This window comes from Columba livia, chromosome 1, assembly GCF_036013475.1.
Source record: "Columba livia isolate bColLiv1 breed racing homer chromosome 1, bColLiv1.pat.W.v2, whole genome shotgun sequence".
In the NCBI taxonomy this organism is placed as follows: Eukaryota; Metazoa; Chordata; class Aves; order Columbiformes; family Columbidae; genus Columba; species Columba livia.
In genome coordinates, this window is record NC_088602.1 from 21422212 (window position 1) to 21449545 (window position 27334).

Below are 27334 nucleotides of genomic sequence, written 5' to 3' on the forward strand. Positions count from 1 at the left end.
TTGGTTGGTCGACGGGGTGGGGGGGGAGGGACGGTTGTTTTGTTGTGCTTTTTCCTAGTGCTCAAACTGGATATGTAGCATGAACCAGAGAGATTTCCCAGAAACAACATAGCTATTTCACAACCCATCGTACATACTTTTGAAGTTGGGCACCCAAGCACCCAGGCAAGCCATGCAATAACCCACTGGCTTTATCTTTAGAGAAAGATGAATAAGCTGCTACCAGCCAACTGAGTACAGGCAGATCCATGCTGTCAGTATGAGCTATTCCCAACTCTGACCTTGAGTTTCCTTATTGAGAAAGTCGTTTACCTTCTGTTAGAGCTGAGTAGGAAGAAAAAACAAAGACATAAGCAACGTGGACAGTGGATGGGGACAATTGAGGAAGGAGAAGGTGAATTCAGCTGTTAACATAATGGTATAGATGCCACAAAACCCAACACATCAATGTGTTGACCAGTTCATTACAAAACCAAATGTCTTTACATTCATATCTCACTCATTGCTTATTCCATTGAACAAGCAATCTGTCTTTAAAAACAAGTGAATGCACAGTCACTCAAAATAAATTAGTTTTCTTCAGGGATTTTATAGTTACTATCAACAATATATTTTATTTTCCATAGAACAGTTTCTTATGTACAAGATCTAAGTGATCAACATCATAAATTCTACTGTTGTCCCAGTGATTAAAATACAACGTGAACATTTTACTTGGACCAATAATTTGGATGTACAAATCCATATATATTATGGTATACTAGCAGATCATAGTTTTTGAAACAAGCTAGAGCAAATGAAGTATTACTTGCTTCTTGTAGAAAAATATGCTTGTATATAACCATGAGAAACTACAGTTTATGAAGGTACATCTACCAGAAAATATACAGTAAATATATATATGCAAAACTTGCAATGTTCTAGTAAGTTGAATGTTCTTAAAGCAGTTTCACTTACCAGCATGTCATTCCTGTTCTGTATTATTTTTTCTGCAAGAAAGGTTTATTTGATCACTAGCAACTTTTTTTTTTTTTTCTTTAAGAAAATGACTGAATTTTCCGCTTATTTTGATGTAACTCACTAGTGTATCCAGGAAAATAATTTGGAGTACATTATCTCAAATCCAGAAACACAGCAGTACAAGGGACCAAAAGAGATTCGTTACACACAATGCAAACAGCACCTCTGAGTGGGGCCTTTCGTAAAAGATTTCACAATTAGCTGCAGATCTCAGTTGCTTCATAACGACCACCAAAAAAAACAGGGAAAATGCATCTCAGAAACAACTTGAAAATGCTGACCTCTCCTTCTTTCACACACACAGAATTTTCACCAGTCCTGAAGAGCAACTCCACACGTAACTCTCTGGGACTTACCAACTCCTATAAACAACCAGCTAAATATTTATTATCAATCATCATTATTTTCACCAATACTACAACATTAGCTGTAAGTTCATACTGGTACACCATTTTTATGCAAGAGATGGCTACTAAAGTATCATCCTCTAGATCTCTGATAACAACTTTTGTAAAAATATCTATACATATAAAATATTTTAAATTATTTTTAGACATCGGTACAGCAATAGGATTGATGAGCCACAAGAAGAAGGAAAATTCTGTGCAATTGAGGGCAGGAAGAATAATGAAGAGAGAAAAGCAAAGGGAAAGATATGGATTACATAGTCCTACACTAAAGCAGGATAGCTTTTTTTTTTTTTTTTTTAAATCCAATCTCTACCCTAGTTAGTCTGTGCCTACAATAGCTTGGTTATTATAAATCACTCATACAACGCAAGTCTTGTGCCAGAAACAAGTTCACTACAGCTGTCACAGAATAGCTGAGATACAAGGGGTTGGAAGGGATCAGGATGAGACTCTGAAAGACAGTTTGAAATGCTGTAGGTCATGCCAAAAGAGTTGCAGGAAATCAAGCAAGGAATAGTTTATTCCATCCATAAATGAAAATCTGGATGAAGAGATGAATTTGATATTCAGCATTTCCTCCTCTCATTACACTTCAGTGTAAAACCTACTCCAGTTTCGTTAATCACGGTGTGTATCCCATCTCATATCTCAGTCTTTTTCCATTTGAGGGACAGCAGCCATTCATGAACTGCCATCAGCAGTTCAGTCCAGCAGCAGGACCTTCTCTCTGCAAAGCAAACATCAGAATCAAAGATTCTCCATGCCCATTCACATTTGGTTGGCTAGAAGTTAAAACTCAATTTAGTTCTCCAAAGGCTAGAATGACATCAAGTCTGTAGGCGGTATTGCTTTTACTGCTACTCCTGGATGTTTAGGATGCAATTTGCTATGCTGGTTCAAAGAGGTTGTAAAGGTGGGTTCATTTTGGGAAGCTGGAATCCAGCTCCTCCACTACCCATGTGGAACATGAAGACTTGCTGGAAAATGGCAAGATACACTGCACAATTCTTACAGAAGAAGTTTATGGACAGTATAACTCTTATTCCATATACAACCAATACTCCCACTCCTTTTGACCAAACACTTGTGCGTGTTCTGGTCAGATTTCATAGCTTTTTAAAGCTGTGACTTGTTCTTTTGATCTCCAAGTCCCTTCTTGTCCAATAATTCCTCTAGTGCTTCCCTTATTTCTTACTTTTCCAATGCTTTCATTCATACATATTGCTTCTAACTGAAATACCTTTAAAATTAAAATCTCGTCCTCAATGGTTCATTTTCTAACCTCCATAAAGAAGCCAAACTCTTCCTCCATACCCATCATCTCAGTTTCACGTGCATTTCCTCCCAAGCCCCATACAATTATGGCCTCCTCAAACCCTTTACCTCTTCACCTTCTAAACTCCTGCCTTTGTCTGCTTACAGAATACATTTTCTCCTTTGCTGCCTGACCACCTTTTCCTACTCCTTTTTCCTTTGCAGTTATCCCACTGGTATTTACTCCTCTTTGCCTTTGTGAACACCCTTGTTGTAAAATTTGTCAGAAAAGTATATTTATCATTTAACTTCCCAATCTGCAAGTCCTTCATCCCTGAAGGAGAGGAAGAGAAGGAAGGAAAGGAAATTTTCTTCTTTACCTCCCAGATCCGTTTTTTTTTTCTCCCAAAGTACCCAATCTCATATTCCTTCAGCCTCCTCCAGCATCCACCCCCTGCCCGCCTTGTGCCCTCCACAACCTCCGTGCTGCCCCAGCTCCTACAACACATCTCAGCCTCTCAGGGAAAAGCGCTCTCAAACCTCCACCTCTCCCACTGACCCCGAGCGTTCCCTGCTCCGATCCCAAACCCATTCCCCAGCACGTGGGCCAGGCCCGCCCCGAGCCCCGCGCAGGCGCACTCTGCGGAGTGCCGGGCGGGCCGGGGGCGCCCTCCAGAGGCGGCGGCTGCTGCCCGCCCTGCTGGCGGCGACGCGCCACAGGGACCCGCCGTCTGCGAGAGGCGGAGAGACGCGGCTGCGACTTGGTGGAGGGGTCAGTGGTACAGCAGAGCTCGGAGGGACCCCCCCCTGTACCTCCCAGGGCCGGGCCCTATAAGGGCCACGGCAGTGCTGCCGGCGAGGCCGCGCCGGGTGCCTGTTGCCACTGGGAGAGCGGGAGCTGCGGTGGGACCCGCCGCCGTGTGGCCGCTGCGGGAGGGGGTCCCGCCTCCCTCAGGGCGGCCGGTCGAGGAGGGAGGCGGCGGCGCGGGAAGAGGGGCTGCAGCCCGCCCGCTGAGTGTCCGTCCGCCCGGCGGCGTGAGCGGGAGGGAGGGCACAGCTCGTTTCCCGCCCCCGGCTCGGCCTCTTCTCCTCCCTCCCCCTGTTCCTCCTTCGCTCCCGCCGCACCGGCGAGGCTGCGAGAGCGGCGCCTGCCCAGCACCCGGGGCCGCAGCCCTGCCAGGACGAGAAAAGGAGGTGCTGCCTGCGGGGAGCGAGCTGGATGAAGACTTGTGCCTCAGGGCGGGCTGGCCAGCCCCTTGGGCATGAAGGGGACCGCGGGGACTCTGCCCTGCCCTGCAGCCGAGCGGGGATATCAGGTAACTGCCGCGCACGCCTCCCCCTGAGCCGTACGCGTCTGCCCCCCGGCTCGGCCCGCCTCAAGTGCGGGGAGAGTGCCAAGTGTCTTCTGAAAAGTTGCCCGAGGGGCGAAGGGCAGAGGAGGAAGGCGAGGAGGCAGCCCTCGGTGTAGGGTTGCACAGCGGTTTATTACAGACCTCAGCAAGACCCGCTGCTTCGTGCTCTAGGAACTCAGTCGGGTTCCTGGGGCGCTGATTTCCCGCCGGGGCGAGGCGGGGCAGTGCTGGGGAGAACCGCGTTGGTGCCGCGGGATCCCCGGCCTCGGCAGCCGTGGCCGTGCTGCGGCCGGCAGAAAGTTTCCACAGGGGCAGAGAGAAGCGGGAGAGGATCGCGGTGAGACTGGGGCGGAGTGAGGGGGGACAGCGGTGTTTTGGGAGACACATAGCGCTGAGGGCAGTGGGTGCTGCGGCTGGTGCTGCCAGCAGTTCGCTGAACTTGTGTCGCTCTTGCGTCCTCGGGTGCTGTTGGTTGCGGGGAGGTAAGATTAAGTATCCTTAGAGGTATAATGTTGGTGTCCTTAACAGTCACATTTCAGTCTTCTGTGAAACTTGCCTACCTCCTTATATCCGCGTATATATGTTTAGGAAAAGAAAACAAACAACAGAATCTTACCAGAAGGAAAGGCATAGCAATATGCATGAGACTTCAGTGTATGTGTTGTCTTGTATGACATACCTGTAAATGTACTGCCGTTCTTTTTGAGTCACACTTTGCTGGGGCTTTTTTAACTGAATATTTGTGGGTTAAATATGAAGTTTGAATCAAAACATGTAGGTTATCATTAACACTATTAGAGGTTAAACCCCCCTTTAAATGTTTTCACAATTATTTTCTTATGCCTTTGCTCATAGTTTGTATAAAGGACAATAAGTCAGATTAATATTTTTCATTAGTTCTTCTACAATCATTTAAGGAATAAAAAGTGAACAGGGTGCCCTGCAGAGGTTCTAGGTACCTTTCCTACAAGGTGAAAAAAACATTGAGCCATCTTAATGAAAAACAATAAAAAATCTATACTTTCCAAAGCTCCTTTCCTTACCAGTCAGAAGAAAGAAGTGCACATTACAGACTGCCCTGAGAGTGAAAAGATTTAAATATTTTCAATAAACCGAGGCTCCCCCCTCATAGCAAATGTTCTGCACTAACTCCGTTGGTAAGATTGGAGAGAATCTACCTTGAGAATTATCAGCTGCGGTTCTGTTCGGCTTCCAGATTTTGAAGTAGCAAGGTGATCCCTCAATGTTTGCTGCAAAAGCCAGAGGAGAAACTTAAATGCAATGAGTTTAATTTCATAAGGTCAGAAAAGTTTGTGTAGCTTTTTGTTTTGTTTTTAATAATATAGCAAATTTGGGAGCGAATGCAGGAGAGCATTCCAAAGCAAGTAATGCCTATGTTTGTTCTTTGGACATTTAACGCGATTTATCAGTTTGGGTTTTTTCTTCATAAAAAGTTATCTTCCTTAAAAAGGTGTATCACAGTTAATGACCCAATGCCACTTGGAGACTCTGTATGCTCAGTTTTTTGTTAATGGACTTTTATATAGCATTAAGCTGTGTGAGGGCTGACAAAAGAGAAGTGTAGGCATGTATAAAGCTTGAAATGCATTACACTTTGGGGGTTTTGTTCTTTGATAGCTTTTTTTTTTCGTTGTCAACTTCCAATGTAAAATGTCTCTGGGCTTTCATGCTAGTGGCAGATTTTATTAAACATATGAAACAATTTTCTGTTGTAAAATGTTCTCTAGCTCTTACTTCCTTAAAAAGATAGATATAACTAGGGAATTATCATTTTTCTTGACAGCATGACAGTTAAAACTTGGTTTGCATAGGAGCAAGTATGTGTAGTGCATTAAAAGAAGGTGTCGTTCTGAACTGTCATTGACTAACTTTTCAATTTGTTTCTATGAAAGTGAATATATTACTTGTAAAATGACTGCTAGGATATAGTTAAGAGGTAAGAAGGAATTTAATATAGTTGTGTAGGGTCTAATTTAAGATTTTGAGTCCAGATTTAGTATTTGGATGCCTCTGGATTAAGTGCTTAATTCTGTAAACAGAATTGTGAGTTACGTGAGAATAGGTGAATTAATTTTCCTCATATTAGCGTCTCAGTTTAAGTCCCAAAAGTGCTGTTGATGCAGCAGTACTTAAGCTACCCGGAGGTGGAGTGTGGAGTTTTGCCTTTTTATAACATACTGAAGTAAAATGCTTTGTTTGCTGATAAGCTTTCTGTTCTGACAACATGTCCAAGTTGTATGTAGCTATAGCTATCAAAAGCTGAGCTTGTGTTAGGAGTCAGGAGCTTAAACTTAACTGTGTGTTGAACAAATGTTCTTTTACATCATGTGAAATCTTAAGCAACGTAAATGACCAGGTGAAGCAATGAATTATCATTAAGGTTTGGAAGTGTGGAAAGTTTGTTAAAAGAGGAAAAACATAAGGAATTTAGGTATTGAGGATTTTTTGGACATGATCTTTTGTGTTTAAAAACTAAGCTACCAGCTTTTGAAAGTAGTGCTTGTGTTGAGGATTTGGGGTAAAGGTATACCTCGGGAGACACCTGGGAGATTGGCTTTTCCCTGAAAACTGTGGTTGCATATACAGCATTTCTCTTGTAGTTCTGTTTGCAATTTGCAAACCTTGTACCGCTCTACTTTAAAGCCTTCTCTTGAAGGCTTTTTCTGAATCAGGATAGGTTTAACAATGAAGTAATGAATTTTCTATCTGGTGTGATTAGATGAGGTAAAATCATGGTGAAACTGAGTGAAGTGTTTCTGTAGCAGCAAGAGACTGATACAAAATAGAATAGTGACTAAAGAAAATTCCATCTTAGTGACAAGTTCAGCACCCAGGCATTGAGGAGTACATACTATAAATCTGTAGAAGGTGAGGGCTTGCTTTTGGGAAAGAATTCCTTCTGGTGGCCACAAACAAGTATTCTTGCAGAATCAGAAGAGTGAGCTTTCACTTTGGATGCCATTTCTGTGTGTTTTTCCCTGTCTTCTGTTACATCTCCACTCAGTCTCAACTAAAAGACTTTTTTTTTTTTTTTTTTTTTTTTACTTTTTTGTCACATTTGCTAGACCTCTAGTAGTTAATATTTTCTGCTGAATTCCTTTCAGTTATTCCTTAGATAGAGTACCATCTATAAAAAATGTTGCCGTATCAACAAGTAAACTGTAAAGATTAGTTTACGCTTCAAGGCAATGTGTTGCCTTTTGTGCAAGAATATTTTATTGCTGATTACTTTTAGCTCTTGGTAAGTAACCACCAAAATACCATTTTGAAGAATAGCCACATATTATTTGTCCTTATCCTGTATTGTCTCAGTTGATTATTCCTAACTAAACTGTTTACTTTCTTGAATTGCATCTTAATTTTCTCCTGGATCATGTCTTCAGTTTAGCATGATTATTCTGAATTTTAGTTTTGTATACCATCTGACTTCTATCTCTCCTTGTGTTAATGTGATGCTCAGATTTAACAAGTGTATTATGTCATTTAAGTTATTAATAATGCAATAAATATTGTCTATCAGGACAGACTGGAGAAGCTTCTCTTAAGAAAGTCTGCCAGTTTGGCAAGGCATTGGTAATAATGAATCTCTGAATATGGTATTGTAACCTATTTTTAAAATAACATCAGTGCAACAGGTTTCGCTCCATAGGTACTGTATGTGTGTATAAATAGGGGTATTACTGTCTTTTATCAACTATTATAAGGCTCAAAGCAGGAGTAGTATGTGTTTCTGTTATAAAGGGTTTGTTACAATACATCACAACTTTCAAGGAAAGAAAGCGCTCTTGAGGCTTATAGTTTAGAAATTTGTTTTAATACAATAGATTTCACTGAGCAATCAAATACCTTTTCCTGAATAGCAGGTCAAAATACTCCTGGCCAATGCACCTTGCAATCATATCAGGTATACTATTTGTAATTAAAATGCTGTTCACAGACCTCATGAAAATTAACAAGTCAATAAAGTAGTAGTTTTACTTTCTAGTTCTGACAATTGTTTGTAGTAAGTGATGTTAGTCAGCAAATAATGGGGAATAATATGTCAAGTTTTAGATCAGGAGTGTCAAACTTATTTTAACTGGGAGCCACATCGGCCTTGCGGTTGGCCAAATGTAATTTTAGGACTGTATAAATGTAGGAGTAGCTACATTTATACAGTCCTAAAATTACATTTGGGCCTTTGAAGGCAACTGTGAGGCTGATGTGGCCTGTGGTGAAAATGAGTTTGGCACACCTGTTTTAGATAATTTCTAAAGGTTATGCAAGGTCAACATTTCTACACATTTAGGAAAACATTAGAGGAAAACTACAAATGTTATTAAAAACCCTCACTCCCTGTTAAGAGTGTATGTCCCTGAAAATCGTGGGAATCTAAAGTCTCTTAGATTGATGTTATATTAAATTGATGTTAAATTTACCTGCTTTCTGCTAATACATGGAGGTTTAGTTTTAACAGAGTGATACTGAACATCTAATTATCTTTTTTCTACCTCAGCGGAGAGACTGACCATGATGTTCCAAATTAATAAATTTGTCAATATTGCTGTTGATTTAAGTCACATAACGTGTATCAGCCTCTGAAATTGAAGAATTAATTTTGTAAACTGCAACATATGTAAATAATCCCCAAATAAATTACTTACTTCTTGTTGTGCATTGAGCATTCACTACTTCTGAAGGTGAACATTTAACATAAATTCTGAAAACTTCATAATTTCATGTCTGTATAAACCTGGAAAGACAGCTTCTATTTATTTTTGATCTATGGAATTTGGATTTTGTATAGTGAACACCATTACTCTATATTATCACAAAAAATTACTGGTACAAACATGTTTCTCTGGGTTAAAAAGTAGATACCATTTGGAACAGAACAGTTTTGAGGAAAAAGTTTCAAGATTGAAGAAATTGTACAATCTGTATAAAACAAAATCAAGCATTAATTAAAAACCCGTCAAAATAGTACATATAAGTTTATGCTAAGCCCAGCAATTTATTTGGTTGCAGAAACAAGGAAATTGTTTGTTTTGGAAAAACTGACAGATATTTATGTAAAGTTTCTTAGTTAACAAGGAATTGTAAAGTAATTTGCAACATCTATTTGTGAAAAACGTAATATGTGTGGGGAAGCAGGTCTCATTTGTCAAGAAAACATCATATATTGTATATATTACCAGGGAAATTAGCTTTTTTATCAGTTAGCTTACCTGGTTCATCAAACTCTTACAAATGAATTCAATAGGATTTTGAGGCTGGAGTGGTGTTTAGTTTTTTTTCTAATAATCATGTGTCTTTTGAAACTATCTTATTTTGATTAGGGTTTTGTTTTGTTTTTTTTTTTTCCTCTTGGAATTTGATTTCCTCCTACTGTTTTTGCCAAACTGGAAAAAATTTATTTGGTCATATATATTAGGTACTCCATCCATAAAAGGAATTGGAGATCAGCCTGTCTGGAAATATTTGGAGCTAATTCTTTAAAAAAGATATTTTAAAATTTTAAGGAAAATAATTGGAAAGGCTAGAAAAACATGAAATCATATTTTTTGTTTAGCATACAACAGCTTTTCAAAAGGGCAGATATTTGCATGTTGCAAGTGGAATGAGCTAATGGAAATTCTGGAGGTTTTCTGCCATCCCAAGAAGTGTTATGAAGAGCGACTGTATATCATTTGAATTTCTCACTTTGAAAAACTATTAATATATTCAAAATACAGTTGAAGATTTTTCTAAAAGAAAAGAAAGGTTCATTTATTTGGCAGTTTGTCTCAGGCAAAAAATTATTTACTTAGTTTGCATGTGTTCATGATTTTGCTTTAGGGAAAGGATAGTCTACAGTAAAGCCTTTGTTTGGTGAAAGAAAGTTGAGAAATCATATAATTTATTTTCTAACCTGCTAGAATGGTGTAAGCTATATGGATCGCTTCACATGGTGTATATTACAACTAACTTTATCATTGCAATCATAAAAACATATATGTCTTGTTTTAGCACAGCACTTGATGCTTTGGCTTCCACACCCGGCTTCTTAAACAAATGAAGGGCAGTTCTGGCATTCTGCAGGGGAAGGACAATTCTTTCAAGACTATTTAATGTTTTTAGTAAATGATATATTTTTAAGTGAAAAATATATGCTGTAAGGGAGGTTCCACTTTTAACTGACAGAGCAGAACTACCTTGTATGTGTTTATGAATCGTTTGCTGGTTTTATGAAGCTTCTTTTCTTCTTTATATTGTCACCAGCATCAGCAGGAAGGATGATGAGCATCTTTGTTCCAGTTATTTTGTAACAGACAGGAAAACCTGATGTTTAAAATAAAAAAAGCAGGAGACACTCTCAAAACCTCTTGAATTCCAGTGAAAGCTGAATCTTAGCAGCTCCTACCCAGTCATCTATTAATTGTGAAAATTCAGATCTTTTAGTGTTCTGGTCTTTTCACACTTCTTTTCCGCACTGGGTTTTGATCGCTTTGGAGGATCAGTTCATTTGGACAAGGCACTATTTGTAGACACAAATTCCCTACAGAAGCCCTTTGTCTTGTTGTCTACTGCTTCCACTTTCTCTGTTTAAAGTTCTGTTCTACAAAGAGTGATTTTCATTCTTGCTGCTGTTCTCCTCCTCCTCCATCGCTTGTCTACAATGGGTGTATGCTTCTGAAGAGCTGCTTTAAAATTTAAAGTAGCGGGCTTTCCAGGTTGCTTGTGCGAAATCTGATTGATGTCTCCTTCGCAAGCAGTGAGAGGGTACTGATGTAGATTCCTAGTCTATTTGTCAAAAGCTTCAGCATACCTGTTTCTTCCTTGATGTATGATATGACATAAACAGTTCTGGAATAGTGTTTGAGTTTCATCTTCTGGCATAAAGAAAGAAAACATCCAAGAGAGCTATCAATAGATTTCCTCAAAGTTATTAAAATATTTTTTACCAAAAACTTGCCAAAAGCCTGAATCTTAGAAGATTCTCTCAGAGGCAAATAGTTACTTAAAAACCTGGGAAGAGAGTTTGGGAATGTGTGTTTTTTTTGTTTTGACCCAGATGAGTCAGATTACCAGTGAGGTCTTGGGATAAGAGATAGTGGATCATATGCTGTTCAGTTTGAAGAAGTAAACTAGTACGAAGGCGAGAGCTTTAGCTGAACATTAGTGAATTAAACAAGGTAGCTGCTATGAAAACAGCAGCATTATTTCCTGGATATGCAACTTTCTTTCTCAATAGATTCTAAATAGTTTCTCAAAGGATCTTTGCTTTAGCCCTTGCCCTCAGTCATCTGGTTTTGAATACTGTTTGATCCTCATGAGGAGTACTGGAATTATTGAATATAACTTTCTGAAAATCTGAGTTCGTGGCTCAGTGGTGATCAGAAAAGTGAATAGAGTATTACAAAATAGTAGAATAGGAACCAAAAGCAATATAAATATAATTTTTTCCATTACACACACACACATATATATATATATGTGTTTCTGTTAATTTTAAATGCCATAGGCAGTTACAATTATTCTATCTCAAAAAAAAAAAAAAAAAGAAGATACAAGCTTATAAACAATTCAGGGAAAGGCAGAAAACATGTCAAGGAGATGCTATGCCTTCTTCAACAGATGATCAAACAGATTGCAGTTCTTCAGCTTGTAAAAGACGCACTAAAAGGTAAAGTGACAGAAGTCGATGACATTGAGTGGCATGAAAAAAGGTGAAGATTGGCTCATTATTCACCATTTCTCATTGTGTGATAACATTCAATGAAACTATCAGTCAGCAATAAAATAAAACAAATTATTAAGTAATTAAGCTGTCAAATTCATTGCCAGAGGATATTATAGTGGGCACATGTGTAAAGGACTTCAAAGCAGAGTATTCAGACTGATGGACGGTGAGTTCACTGGTAGCCATCAGGTGGAGATGTCCAGAGGCAGTTTCTGGGCTAGGAGGTCTCTTAGTCCATCTCATATGCAGAGAGGTAGAAGAACATGCCGATGATGGGAATGTCAATCCTTGACCTGTTTCTTACATTTTATTTTCATAAGCATCCTGTTTATCAGAAGCAAGATAGTGATTTGATACACGAAATCTGCCCACCATTATATTCAGCTGCACGCTATGGAAGCTGTGTTCAGCTGCAAATGGACATCTGTCTCAAACCAATGTGTTCAGATAGCCTTCCACTGGATACTGATTAAATTATCTTGTCAAATGTAGTGTTTTTAATTCAAAAGCATTCAATGCTTTCTTCTCATTCAGTCTCTGTAGAGAAACATACAGCACAAAATTTAGATGGTCTGAATCACTTATTACTCCTTTGAACTAAAACATCTTAAGCAATCATGATGTTAAGTTGTACTAGTCAGTTTAAAGACCACTAAAAAAGGCCAAAAAAAAGCTGTGGTTTGGGGAATAAGTAGAATTCTTCATAATTGTGTTTTTAAGGGTGGAATCACCAGGCCATTCCAGTCAAGTTTTGCAAAGAATTTTCCCAAGATGCCAATAAAGACTTTCCCATTTCCAAAATATTTCAGGTAAATGTGCTTCAGTTCTTGATGCAACTGAACATGTCTTTGAAATCTGTGACAATACTATAGTATTGCAAAGGTCTCTATTGATTCTAATGCAAGGGCATACATTAAGAAATTGAAAATGCAATTAAAGATAGTACATTTGAAGCAGTATAGTTGGTTTCATGTTAATATTGAGCATTGTATGTTTAGCATTATAGAAAACCTGAGGCTACTGAAATCTTGAACTCTAACTTCTCAAAAGAAAGGCAAAGTCAACTTAGACCAGCAGAGAAACTCCCGTGCCTCCCCCAGTCTCCTGACTAAAATGAGAGGGTTTCAAGGAAAACATATACATTTAGGGAAAAAGGTATTTTTTTAATCTTCTTTAATAATATCCTTTGTTAGCATATACTGTCTTAACAGCATATTTGACTGATAGCTGAGAGCAAAATAGCAGTCTCATCAGACCTGCTTTATTATGGGAAGTCATTATACTTCTGAAGTGTCTACAGTAACCCATCAACATGGGTTATTGGGTTCTTAATACTGGATGATTGACATATATATGATTCTGCTCTTTGGCCAGCTTCCACCTACCTTACTATTACCTATTTAGAGAGTCTTTTCATGAGAATTGTATTTTATGAAACGTTAGCCTGTTAGCAATAAAGGAAGTATGTATAGATGATAAGGGAGTTTTCACTCTCATTTCTTTTATATTTCCATATTTCCATAAGTGAGGGTTAATCTTAAATCTGAGACAAATGAAATACCTATACTAAAAGAAAGCATCCCTCCCCTAAAGTGTGCTGCTGTGTATCTCTGTTTTCTTCTGATTAATGATTGCTAACCTGTTCTCAGTTTGGGGATTATCTGTTCCTGTGGTCATCTATCTAAGGCATAGATATCTGACACTTTTTTCTTTGAATTGTTGCTGTCACTATGCAATGTCTTTTACACAGCACTAACTGAATTTTTGGAATATTTTGAAAGTACCTATAAATTATGGCAGTTTTTGTCTGGATCTGTATTCAGGATTATTTGTGTGTGTGTCTGAATGATAGGTTAACTTACAGCCAGTTCAGTCAGTAACCCAAAACCAGCATCAATTGCTGTTGTTTTCTCAGCTGAGTAAAAAAATATGCTAATAACAAATCAATTCAGTACCCCATTCAAACAAAAAATGCAAGTGTGCCTCAGCATGCCAGTAAATTCTTGTCTCAGGTTGCTTATATACTTGGCACCTGCACATGCGTCTTTGAGCATGCCAGACTTTTATCTGTGATGAATGCTAAACTGATTGAAGACCTCATAGTGCCAGATAATAATTTCTGGACATGCATGCTGATTCATGTGTTTTCTTTAGTCCTATCATCAAGCTGCTGAACAAGTACAGAATTTTTTCTCATTTTTCTAGTCCATGTTTCCAGCAGACATTTGCTGCATCCACTCTTGGCTGGCAGGCATACTTCAAGGTCCATGCCTATCCAGAAATCAGCTCCTCATGCGATATCCAAAAGTTGAGGCCATCTGTGAAATCTGCTTCTCATCTATCCATCATTAGGGTTTATTGATTGTACTGTCATTTTCAGGTATCATCTCGGACTCAGGGTCAGTCTCTTTACCATGAGTACTGCAGCTTCCAGCTCACTGTGTGAATGATGAGCATGGACTCAAAGAGTCCTTTTGCGCAGTGTGCAGAAAATTCTAATTAGCAGCAGAAGTGACTAGACTAAAATAATTTTTATGGCTGCATACAGGATCCTAATTTCATTGAAATTGCAGCTCCATGAGGTTTTGGAATACCTAATGCTGCAGCTATAGGAATACAGCTTTGGATGAGTTGTCTACAAGCTTACGTCACAGCTGTGTCTAAAATTCATTCACTTTTCATGGCAATTTCGTTTTTATTCATGTGGCAAAAAGTTCTAAAAGGATAATGCGGATTTATTAGTTAGCAGAAGACTACTCCTTAGTACCTAATTTTCTCTTGGCAGGTGGAGTTACTATGTGTTTTTCTGTCATGAGTTGCAACAATCAAGCATATTATTTACAGAGGCTAAGGAAGCTACAAATATTTTTGACGTGTCTCGCATATACAGGTTTTTCACAGGGATAAAGATCCAACTGAAACTTCATGTCAAATATCAAGGTATCTCTCAACCAGTATAACTATCTGCACAAACAGGATCCTTCCTGTGAATCGTAACTTACTATACTTTGAAGGAATTTTGCATCAAATTTCAACCTATTGAGGCCTGCTGGAACTTTAGAAAGATTCAAAGATTATCACACACACTGTCTTCAGGTTTGATTTACTTGTCATGGTTTAAACTGAGCCAGCAATTGCAACCGTGATAGCCTTTTGCTTGCAACCCCTCTGCACCCAAATAAGGGAGAGAATTGAAAGGGAAGGGAGAAACTCGTGGATTGCAATAAACACAAAATGGAAAATAGAATATAAAGATAGTTCAGTTCCTCACAAACTCTATCTGCACTGAGCTGCCAGCCTGTGAAGAGAGCACCCTGGTCCTGAACAGCTGATCCCAGAGAGACAGTAAAAAAGCCAAAAAAGGCAGAATGGTCCGGAGGCCACCGCTGAATGGCAGAACCTCAAAAGGCTGAACTAAAAGAACTCTCGAATGGAACTCAGCCGGAACAGAGCAGAACCGGAACATGTCTTCATCTCCCTAGCTGGAAAATGCAATTCTTTTAAAATATCAAGCATGATGCTAATGGCATGGAATATTCTTATTGATCAGCCTGGATGTCAGTCTAGGTCTGGCCCATCCACGTTCCCCGTCCCAGCTGCCTCACAGCTGGAGGCAGAGAGCTCAGAAAGACCTTGTTCTCCCAGACAACAACCAAGATAACGGCAAGCTCTTGCATTCACTTAGTTCCGACTCAAAGACACTGGAAAGTTACTTGAAGAAAAACATTAGCTCTGTCCTGGAGTGTTATTTCCTTGTTCTCAAACTAAATCCAAATGACTGTGCTATCTACAAAAAATAAAAGTTTCTAACTGCATGAAGAAAATTAACTCTCTTCCAGTCAAACCAGCACAGTCCTGTAGTGTTGTTTCTGAGAAATAGTTTTCCTGTCAGCTTTCTTCTTATTTACCAGAGGAACAACATAATTGTGAGTATGTTTATTTGTTAAATACTGGACTTGTGTTTGTAGCTGTTAAAAACTTTAGCAAAATTGTTCAAAGGCTGCTTTTAAAATACACTTTTAGGGCACAATTCAGTTGACTGAAGATGAGCATCTGGGCCCTGTAGTGTCCTATCTGGCCAGTAGTTGTTGCAGCAGAAGGTCAGGAGTCTCCCATGTTTGGTAGCTCCATGTAGATGCCTCAGATACTCGAGGGCACCTGAAACATGTTCTTTTGGGAGTAATTGAGAAAGTCCTCCATTGACAGAGTGCGGCTTTGCTGGCAGGTAGACACACCTGTGTAGATTTTTTTTTTTCTTCCAATCTTGATGTTGCATTCAGATTTCCCTAAATCAAAATGATAGTTCCTGAAATTTTTCAACAGCAAAATACACATTTGTATATTAATTTGATGAATAAGAAATTGTTTTTACTATAGATAAGAGCCATGATTTTGGGGACTGCATTGTAAAAAGGGTATTTATTCATAAAATGTTATTTATGTGTATAAAATCAAATATATTGCATATCTTGACCTCTTTTCCACCTTTTTCTATCTGTAATCATCTAAGTTTGGAATCTGAGTTCATCAGGAATTTATTGATAAAGGAAATGGTTCAAAGTGATTTCACACTATAAAGTCCTTTCAGATTCTAGAAATGCATGAGATACCTATGCTGCCACAGTTGACCCCATTGATTCAAAATTACCAGATTGTCTTTTTGTGGTGCACAAAAATGAAAAATATGTATGGATGGCAATTTAAAAATACATTAGCAAAAAGTAACTATTTCTTTCTTAATTCTGTTTTACAGTATTGTCCAAAGACAATGACTATATAAAAGCAATAAGTTAACTAAAACCACCAGTGAGAGTGTTTTTATTTTATCTCTAGTAATGTGAAAGAAAAAAAGAAGAAAATGCATACCTTACAACAAGTGAATTGACTGAAGCTGGTTGTAGTAACAAGCTGTCTCTGCAATCAGCCGTAGCAGCCATCACATAGACGTTACCAGATACTGATAGCATTTGGAGAGACTGCCATGACTTTCTCTGAGTAACTCTGGAAAATTAATTCATTCTTTCTGTTCATCCTTTTGAATAGCTTATTAATGCAGACATTATTCTAAAGGAGATGCTGCCACGTCATTTCTTCCTCTTAGTTTTAGATGTAAACTAATGTAGCATTAAATACATTAATTACACTTTTTCACAATCTAGGTCTTTAATGGGAAAAAAATCATGAGATAAAACTGAGATGCTCCAGGCTTTTGTCACAAGAAAGCAATTGGTACTGCATGAGAAATAGGGACAACTGGTGATATCTTCAGTAGTCACAGAAGATTAAGGAAACAGAGTGATTCTAATGGAAAGAAAATATTATCTCTCTCTCTTGTAAAACAGTCTTACACTGTATCATGATTCTCTAGAATCAGTTGACAGGAACAAGTAAGAATCTGAAACTGAAACTGTGTTGATAATAGGAAGAACACAATGCTCGTATGTAAAAATGCCTGAAAGATACTCAAAGCAGTTTTATTTTTCTACTTATAATGGGTATTAAAATAAAATAATTTTCTGATAACATTTCTGAGACAGGATATACTCTTATGGCAAGTGAAATAAGTCTTTAACATGGAAGGTATGTCTTTATATCTTACCAAGTGGACAGCATGTCCCAAAAGAGTGCAGGATCATGCAGTAGTCTATATACAATTGGAGATAATTATCTTAGGAGTTATGGATAGTTATTTGCATAGAGGTGTGTGTGGATATATCCATGTGTCTGAGTTTCAGCAGCTATTGTGGAAACTACTGTGACTATGCTGCCAATATAAGTCTGTTAGATGCAGCAAGCACAATGCCATGGGAGATGCATGAACTACCTTATTTACTTATTGGAGTCTCCTACTCTGGAGACATTCAAAACACATTCCTGTGTAACCTCATCTGGGTGCTCCTGCTCGAGCGGTGGGATTGGACTAGATGATCTTTTGAGGTCCCTTCCAATCCCTAATGTTCTGAGATTCTGTGATTTTTACTGGCATAGTTTTAACATGCTACACTAGAACACCATTAAACATGACGTTATTCAGGAAGGACTCTTGAAACATTTTATAGAACCACGAAACTAATTAAATAACTAAAATACTGTATTTCTGAACATATGTATTTGCCAATATACTTCAAACTTTCATGTTACATGTTCCCTCTCTGCTGATAACTACTTTGAATTCAATAACTGCCTTGTACTAAGAAACATTCGCACTATTATGAACAATTTAGTAAGAGATTCTAAAACTAGAATTTGAGTTGGTAGTAGAGCAGCTGAAAACAGAGAAGTTTAAATTTCTTTTTCCTTCATTGTGTTTAGGATTTCATTATAAGTAATGTTTAAAAAAATTTATGAGAATCGAATGTTTAATTGAATGATTATGACTCCCTAGGAAAATTATGGCACTTGTAAATGTTACAAAGTGCTCGGATGCTAATGCAACAGAAGATGTGAAAGTGGGAGTAGTTGAAATGCTTTTGTGTCCATGGAAAAGCAGGTTTATTTTCTGTAGGTAGACACAGGTGAGCTCACCTCTACAAGCTGAGCAAAAGAATTACTTCTGTTTCACAGTAACTGAATTTTACAATATTCACTATTCAGTCAAGAACTAAAATGAAGTGATTTTGGTGATACTGCATGTCAGTACTGAGGTGGTAGTTCTGGTGATCTGTGTTGACTTGTTATCTAAGCAAGACAATTTTTCTAGCTTTCCAATTTATATGTAGTGCTATTAAATTTTGCAAAGTAATGTTGAAACTTTAGTAATTGTCTCTACTCATTAAAAATCATTTACATGAACAAGCTTCTGTTCCAAAGCCCTTCAGTTCTTAAGGAAAGTGGAAGCTTCTCTAAGCTTCCAGTAATTGATAGCAGCAAGTACTTTCCATCTACTCCTGTGAAGTACTGGACATCTGACTCCTTTCTTATGGGATAATCCTGTTACTCTCTGTGCAGGGATAAAAATAAAATAATATCATTTGCTTATGTAAGGCTAAAATTGCTGTCATTGCCTTTATGACTTCTCTGTTATTTTTATGTCCTCTTTTCTCAGTAATTTAAAAACTTGATTAATAAAAACTGTCAGTGGTGTTATATTTTCTCCTCATGTGAGTTGCCATCAGTCATCCTCCATACCTATGCAAAACAGCCCTGTGTCACTTGAGGAAATGGAGATACTGATGGCATTAGCAGGTCGTCCTCTCCACTATGTATTACTAGGGCCTTGAAACCTAATTTTCAGTGGATTTGCCGGCAGTCAGCTATTCTACAAAACACTCCAAAATGTGAGAATTTTGAGTTGATTTTCAGATTGTGTATGGGAATGTGTCTTTCCAGATAGCTGTTTCATCTTCCTTTAAATATTTCTGCCTATTTCTCCATATATTGTCCTATTCCATTATCTGCAGTTGCTCCTTGCCAGTGTGTGTTACCACTGCAGGTTGTTTTCATCTTCACCACCATTTCTCAGTTTCTTCCTTTTGTTTGCTTCTCTCATCTTTTTTCTTTGTTTCTCTTTTGCATGTTGTTCCCCTGTCTTCATGTATCTTGCCTCTCATAAAGCAATCTTATCACTTCTATTCATTATTGTATAGATAACTTTTTCTTTCTACTCATGGCCTGAGCATAAGCCAGTTGAATTTTGAAAGCTTAGTGAAAAGCTGTCTGCCTCATTTCATGGCAGAAATCCACAGTGAGCTCTAATAACTGGAAAGAGAAACTGCAGAGGAAGTTTTGCTTAGCCTAGGGGAAGATTTCTTATTAAGCAGTTTCAGGAGGTCATTGCAGGTGAGTTTAAAGTAAGATAGAGGTAAAGCATTTGTTTTAAGAGTTTGCTTTAGATTTGACTTACTGAATAGTCTATAGTGCAGTTATAGTATACTGTAGAAAATTAATACATAGTCTTTCTCATCACAGCTGTCATAAGAGATCATGAGGTTTGCTTCAATGAGTTTGATAGTTCTACATTCTTTATAAGTCTTCTCCATCATTATTGAATGATGGTCTTTGGACTTTTCAGTTACAGAAGTGTCTATTTACAGGCAAGAGAACATTCTACTTGCTAGTGCTTCTTCCCACAATTAAACAAATATAATTAAAGCTGTGGTTCTGGTGAGTTACCGTTCTTGAATAGTTCACTTTTGTCTATAGAAGTAAATACCCAAGTAAGACATTACACTATTTCATACCATTAGGAGTGCATCGTGTCTGTCAGAATATTTGCCTGACATTTTAGTAGCAAATCTAATGTAGATTTGATGTAAATACAGAGAACATATAGTAATATGTTACTGAGAAGTTGTACTCTGGTTATGTGTCTTAATTTTACAATGAAGCCATAATGTTCTAACTTCTGTAAATAACAGACTATATAGGGCCCAGCTTTCCAAGTGAATAAATCTCATTGCTTATTTAGTGACAGGAGATACTTCCCATGCCATGTAACCTTGTGTTCACTGGCAGAAGGTATAGTGTAACTTAGAAATGTCAGATTGTATTGCAATCACTTAAGAATCCAAGTATCTTTTTTTACCTCTTGCTATCCCTTTTTTTATGACCAGCCATGCTGAAATTGTAATGAGAATTCAAACACTTACTTCAGCAGATAGGTGGCAGAATAAATATTTTTATAACTGGAATGAAAGCTGTGGTGTTGTGTCACAAGTCCTTTCTATTATCTTGTTTACAATTAGCAAGATAGAGAAGAATGGAATCCTGTAATATAGTAAGCATTACCTCACAAGAAACTTCAAGGAACAACCTCCTTTTTGTTATGTGTATATGTTTTAAATATTTATATATATATATATATATATATATATATATATATATATAGTTACATATATATATATACATGTAAACTTCTTAATATTTTGTTTACATATTTACTTCTCAGCTTGAGTTGCTGATATGTTTTGGTATCCAATATTTCCTGGCTACACAAATCACGTTTTCACATGTCAAACTTGAGTTGATGGTAACATTAAAGTCACAGTGTATTTATAGCTTAAATGTGGAAGCACCTTGTCAAAAATGCATTGTGTCGAAGCAGCTTGACCTTGCATGTAATTACTAATCAAAAGCGATCCTAACATGTGGTTCAAATATTTCAACTGCACAAAAATACCATATCTTTGTTTTCCTTTATAAGTAACAAATAGAGTCACAGTAACTGGCCAAGGGGATAACGGACATAATAAACATTAGCAGATATCAAGGACTATTAAATGCTATGGAAGTTGTTGTTTTGAGAGGGGAATACTTGATCTTGCAAATACTTCACATGCCCAAGCTGTCATCCTGAAAAATTACAGGTCACAACCAAATGAATGTAAATTTCTTCGTAGTGCTGTGTTTTTGAAGACTGTTTTCAGGATTTTATGTTATGTTATGTTGTATTTATGGGGTATGTTTCTTAAAATTCTTGAAATATTTAAATACGAGTACCATAAAGAATTGTCATTTACCTGCTGTAAGTTAAGTAAGAACAAGCTAAATGTAATTCTTGTTAGATTATAAGAAAGGAAATACTATGTGCAACGTTGAACTTTTTGAATACAAACTTATACAATGTTCAAAACTAAATACAGTCTCACAACGACTAGCAAGGTATCCCTTTCTTCAAGGGTACTTTGATGGGAAATATTTTGGGAGGCATTTGCCTGTGCTAAATATAACATACTGTGCATAGTTCAACAGGTTTTTAAAATAATTTATGACTTTATGTATGTGTAATGCACATACAGTTAATGTAAGATAGACGTATATACTGCTGTGGCTGTAAGTTTTACAAGTTCAAAATTATTTCTCCAGAACAGAAGCAAAGGAGTTATTTTACACTGGAGAGTACTGAATTTTATTTAATATAACTTGGAAAAAGGTATAGTTGATAAGCTATCCACCTGTTTGATTATAGGCTAGAGAAACGGATAGGGAAGTGGGAAACCAAATTCAGAAAGTTACTAGCTATTGGAGTGTATTCCATCAGTTTCCAAGAGAATGCTGGAACAGCCAGACTGTAGATTAATATTAGACAGGTTCACTTGCAAGCTAGTCTGTTAATACTGGATCATTGTGCAGCAAAGATTTAAAAATTTAGGTATAACAGAGGAGTAACAGGGATCATAATATTGTAGGATAATCAGAAAACTACTTCAGAGAAAAAAAGTGTTCACTGACTACACATGTTCCTTGAGACAATTAGTGGAGACTGGCTCATGTCCATCTTCTCAATCCTGAGACTCTTTGGAGAGATAAGGTGCATCCCTGCTGCATATATGCAGAAGTATACCATGTTGTAGCAGCTACTTCAGAACACTTTGGACTATGACATGAGCTATGGCAGCCTTTTAAAGCAGAAAAGGGGTGAACAGAGTGATACTGTAGCTACAGTTGGGTAAACAGTTTAAATTTTCCCACATATCAGGAATCCCATGTCCAACTGAAATTTGGTTACGAATATTTCAGGTTCACACTTACTGATTCTACCACTCTGAGAATATGTCATCCTTATTGTGGTAGCTGAATGGGTATATCTATATAATCATGGATATACATATGTGTGTGTGTTTGTATGCGTGTAGATGTATGTATGTACACTCATATATAAAATCAGGGAATTGCAGTTTGCTGTAATAGGACTATTTAGAAGACCGACAAATCAGGCCAGTTTTAAATTTTAAAGCAAAACTTTGCCACATTCATTCATTAACAACACAGTTTTGCAAATTGTAAGTGCTTCAATCATCATCACTACATATATGAAAATATGAGTCTTTAACAATCATATTCCAGATTAGCTGTCTACGCATAAAACCACAGGGATGGTGCCATACGATTGGCACTGATGACTGTGGTCTTTCGTTTCAGTCATTGAAATCAAGGAGATCAGATTTAGAGCCTTTTTCATGAGAGAATCCTTGTTTTTTCTTCTGTATTTCCCTTTTTTCTACTCTTTTCCTCTCTGCCCCAATAAAGGAGTAAGAGATGTCTTACTGTCTCCTGATATCACTGAACTTATTTTGTGTATTTGGTGTTCTGCCTCTTTGCAGTCCTTGGTCTTGTTAATATCTTGTGCTTATTTTGTTCTTGGGCAATTTGTTGTTACTTGGAGGTGTACTGCATCTACGCATGTATTTATTTGTCCGTTTTGTAGTTAGGTTGCTCACATATTTACATAAAATATTTATGCATTGTATCTGGCTGTGTCATCACAGTGTTACACTGTGCACGCTGGTTTTGATTACAGTGTCTTAGTATGCTTTTTGCAGTACACTTACTTTACACTATTTTTTGCAGTAGTTTTAGTACACGTTTGAGTTCAAGGCAAACTAATAATAATAGTACCCCAATTAGAACACTTAAAATTTTTAGGTGTCACGGGCTTCTGTTTTAGCCACAGTTATCATCCATATCAGGATGAGTTAGAGGTATGTAAGCTCTCTTACGCCTCATCCTTTCTATTCAGTAGTTTTCCCTGGCCAGGGTTTTCTCAGAATCCTTTCAGAGTTCCAAAGCTGTGTTGGAATTCCAGGAAGTAATTGGAATCAAGATGTTATACACCTTTTTTATCACTCAGACCTCATGGGTTTGGGTTGCTTGTGGTTTTGCGGGTTTGTTTGGTTCACACAGCATGCGAGTACAAAAAAAAAAAAAATCTGAACAGTAGATTAAAAAAAGCTTTGTAAGAAAAAAAATATACACTGAAAGACAGCAAAGATTTGTTAGAAGACATACCCAACAAGTTAAGAGCCTATAGTTTTAACCATCTGATCTATTTCCTTGATAGAGATGTACAGTCTCAATTTTCAGGAATGTTTAGAGACTGTTTCACATACATCTCTATAATTTCCTTCCATTTTTCTATATGAGGACTTCTAACTAATTCTAAGAGTACTTTCATTTTCAGTAGAACTACCTAGAACCCTCACAAAGCTGTGTTTTTCTTTCTCTTTTGTTTTTGTTTGTTTTCCCTTGAAACCAAGTTGTATTACATAATCTAGATGCTTGGATAGCTGTAGTCTTTTGTGGCCGGAGTCTGACACCACCCAGATCACCCACAAAGTTGTTTGCTACAAGAATGATGAGTGCCTAAATCACCTTGCATAGGTTACCCAAGTAGATTTTAGAATTTCTTGCATTGGCTCATGAAATAGATAACTTTATCTGAATAAAGTAGCATTTTCTCTTACATTAATAATTCTTTTTCACTTCTGTGTAATTTTGTTTGGTATAACAGCCTCTTCTGCCTTTCTGTAAACTGTAAGCTGCTCTTTTTAAAGACTCTTTAAATTTTAGTGTGTAGGATATGAGGAAGGGTTTGACCTTGACAAGACAGGCCTGTGCCCGTGAGAAGCTGAATGAGCAAGTTTTGAGAAAGCAACAGCAAGAAACAGGATGTGATTCTGGAGTTGTGCTTCTGTGTAGACAAAGGACTTTAACCAATACAGTGATAGAAGAATACGCGGAAGAATGACAAGGCTTTACCCTATCAGCATAGCGCTGATAGCGTGTGGACAGCAGAAAGAGCTGTAAAGCATAGCAGTTCTTGTAAATAAAGGTCTTTAGTCTGTACCCTGCCAGAGTCCATGTCTTTATCCTCCACATTAGTATATATCCATCACATGTATACCTGGCCATTTAAGCTGTTAATTTGCTCTCATTAGATTTAGGAACATCCGGCTTGGTTTTTAATACTTTAAAAATCATCTTGCTATCAAAAGTTGACAGTTCTCAACTTTTATTTTAATGCTGCCGCTGCTTTGATACTTGTTCTTTAATTCTCAGCAAAGTGGAAGCTAAAATAAAAGCATTCTTTGTATTCTGTCAGTCTTTAGCATTGTCATGTGTAATTTCTGTTCGTTGATGCATCTGATAGTTTTAGATGGAGCTTTTTGACATAGATTTTGTTGTTGTTGTACACTGAGAAGTAAGATAGGAGATACGTTCTTAAGTTTCTGAAGGATGTGTCATCTAGGTGTTCCTGCTCCGGCAGGGATATTGGACTATATGACCTTTCAAGGTCCCTTCCAGTCCCTGACATTCTGTGATGAAGGCAGAGCGGTCACAAAATGAAACAGATAAAGCAAATAATTGTATACATTCGACTTGGAATCTGGCTAGATATTTTTGTGTCAAACTTTAGATCAGCCTTTTGAGCAATTGCAGTTTAAATTTCATTCTGGAGGTATAACATCATGTGCCCTTGCACACAGAAAATTACATCAGTGTCCTGGTTTTGGTTGGGGTAGAGTTAATTTTCTTCCTAATAGCTGATAAAGTGCTGTCTTTTGGATTTAGAATGAGAGTAATGTTGATAACACAGGGATGTTTTAGTTACTGCTGAGTGGTGCTTACACAGTGTGAAGGTCTTTTCTGCTCCTCACACCACCCACCAGCGAGTGGGCTGGGGGTGCACAAGAAGTTGGGAAGGGACATGGCTGGGACAGCTGACCCCAACTGACCAAAGGGATATTCCATACTATGTGATGTCATGCTCAGTATATAAACTAGGGGAAAAACTGGCCCAGGGGCCAGTGTTTAGGGACAGGCTGGGCATTGGTTAGTGGGTAGTGACTGATTGCATTGTGCTTCACTTGTTTTGTATCATTATTATTATTGTATCTTCCTTTTCTGTCCTTTTAAGGTGCCTTCATCTCAATCCATGAGTTTTATGTTTTTCCAGTTCTCGCCTCCATCCCACTGGGGGGAGTGAGTGAACTGCTGTGTGGTGTTTAGCTGCCTGCTGAGTTAAACCACAACTGTCAGTTAAAATGATCTTGTTGATTATAGGTTACTTAGATTTCCAGAAAGCTTTCAAGAAATTCCTTAACGAGAAGCTTAAGAAACTAAGCAGCCATGCCACAAGTAGAAGGGTACTGAAAAGATAAGCAGGTGTCTAAAACTTAAAAAAAGTATATGCTAAATTTTTGCAGTGGAGGAACATTATCTTTGGAGATCTGCAACAGCCTATGCTGAGACCTGTTCACATAATGCAGGTCTTGCACAATGCACACGACTTGCACTGTCATAGAAAAAGGCTGTGCAGGGGTTTGGACGTTTGATATTTCAAAAGACGTAAGAGTTGGGATGAACTGAATAATTTCAGAAGGACCTTCTGATGCGACAGTAGAATTGCAAATGAAATCCAGGTTACAGAAATGTAAGATATGTCAGAATAGTTCAGTTGGAAGGGACCTTAAACGATAATCTGGTCCAACTGCCATGTTGTCCTTTTGTAAGATAGAAGTCCCTCAGTATGTTTCCCTGATGCTTTCTTCATTACATCAAAATGCAATTAAATTAATCTAGGAGAGTCAACTCTGGTGTTCTTTGTTGGCGTCATGTTTCTCGAGCTAGCTCTGTTTTGTTAAATAATCAACATCAAAAAGTTGTTCTTGCTCTAGCTTTGCCTTAGGGAAACGTCCTGAACTCTTAATTTCCACTGTGGGAAGTGTAGCATTTTCACTTGTTTCAGTGTAGCAATTTGTCAATAACATAATTTGTCCTAACGTGGTGTTGTGTTTGGACCTATTATGATAGCAGCATTTTACCAGTAGCCGAGTGACCTCAGTAGGTGTGTTCTTTAACATCTCACTTTGGACATCTGGCTGTGAACTCACATACCAAGCATTGTGCCATTCCTAAAGTGAACAGTCACTTTTATAACGGAACTTTTCAAAACACCACTGTTTTATTGATGGTTGGGTAGTGCATACCCCAGCGGTTGTTAGAATACTTACGTGAGCCCCTCAGAGAAAGTGATTGCTAGTCTATGCATACATTGGATAGAGAAGGCAAGACTTTTCCATGCGTGTCTCTGTATCTGAAAGGAACTGATGTAAGGTGGCAGTGGTACAGAACTGGCAGTAGGTCTGTTCTATCTCCTGCAGTGTTACTGGGGCAGGGATTAGAGCATTTATCCCCTGGGCTCTGCAAGGGGAGACTTCAGTCTTTTGTCGTTAGGGTGAATACACCTTTTGTTAAAACGTGTTTGTGAGTTACCCAAGGAAGGAAGACCGTTACTGGTAAGAAGAATTTTCCCCCTTGGTTTTGAAAGCCACCATCACAAGACGGAGCTTCAGAAGTCCAACTAAGCAAGAATATCAGGGTAAAGAACAGCCCTTTCAGTTGAGAAGCTGTGGAAGAAGTTGGAGGAGAGTAAAAAAAGCGTTGTAGATAAGCTTTGTTTCTCTGCCCAGCTACAATATGCTGTGTTTATGAATGCTGATAGGAGAATTCCCATATGTAATGCTGAATTAGAGTTTCACAGACAGCAGCTTGATGAAAAGAGAATTTATTTTTGTGTCTTGAATTAAGCTCTTGGTAAAAAGCTGTAAAATCATCTACTTTAGTGACAGATGCATTGTAGATAGTGAATACTTTGGTTTTATGCTACATTTTTGCATATATTTGTGGATTAGTTGAAGCAGCTGAAAGGTAAAAACAACGTGACCAAATTTAATCTCAAATGGAGTTCAATAGCAACTCATGAAATCAGATTTTAAAGTGGAAAGTAAAATTTAGTTTATAGACAGTGGAAGATAAAGTGCTGTTTACAAGTTGGGAAACTTCAATGGGCTCAC

General features: G+C 37.9%; 1 protein-coding gene across 7 annotated transcripts in view; it reads left to right on the forward strand.

The window, feature by feature from the left end:
• Positions 1-3439: 3439 nt before the first annotated feature.
• The window catches only part of SGCG (sarcoglycan gamma), a 133748-nt gene continuing 109853 nt past the window's right edge, over positions 3440-27334 (forward strand). Inside the window, exon 1 of one of the 7 annotated variants that reach the window (XM_065050056.1) lies at positions 3440-4000. The gene's annotated coding sequence lies outside the window, so the exon portion shown is untranslated. Of the gene's footprint in view, positions 4001-4150; positions 4374-27334 lie in introns of those variants that run through there. The other 6 variants (XM_065050034.1, XM_065050127.1, XM_065050106.1 and 3 more) reach the window with 6 other exon arrangements.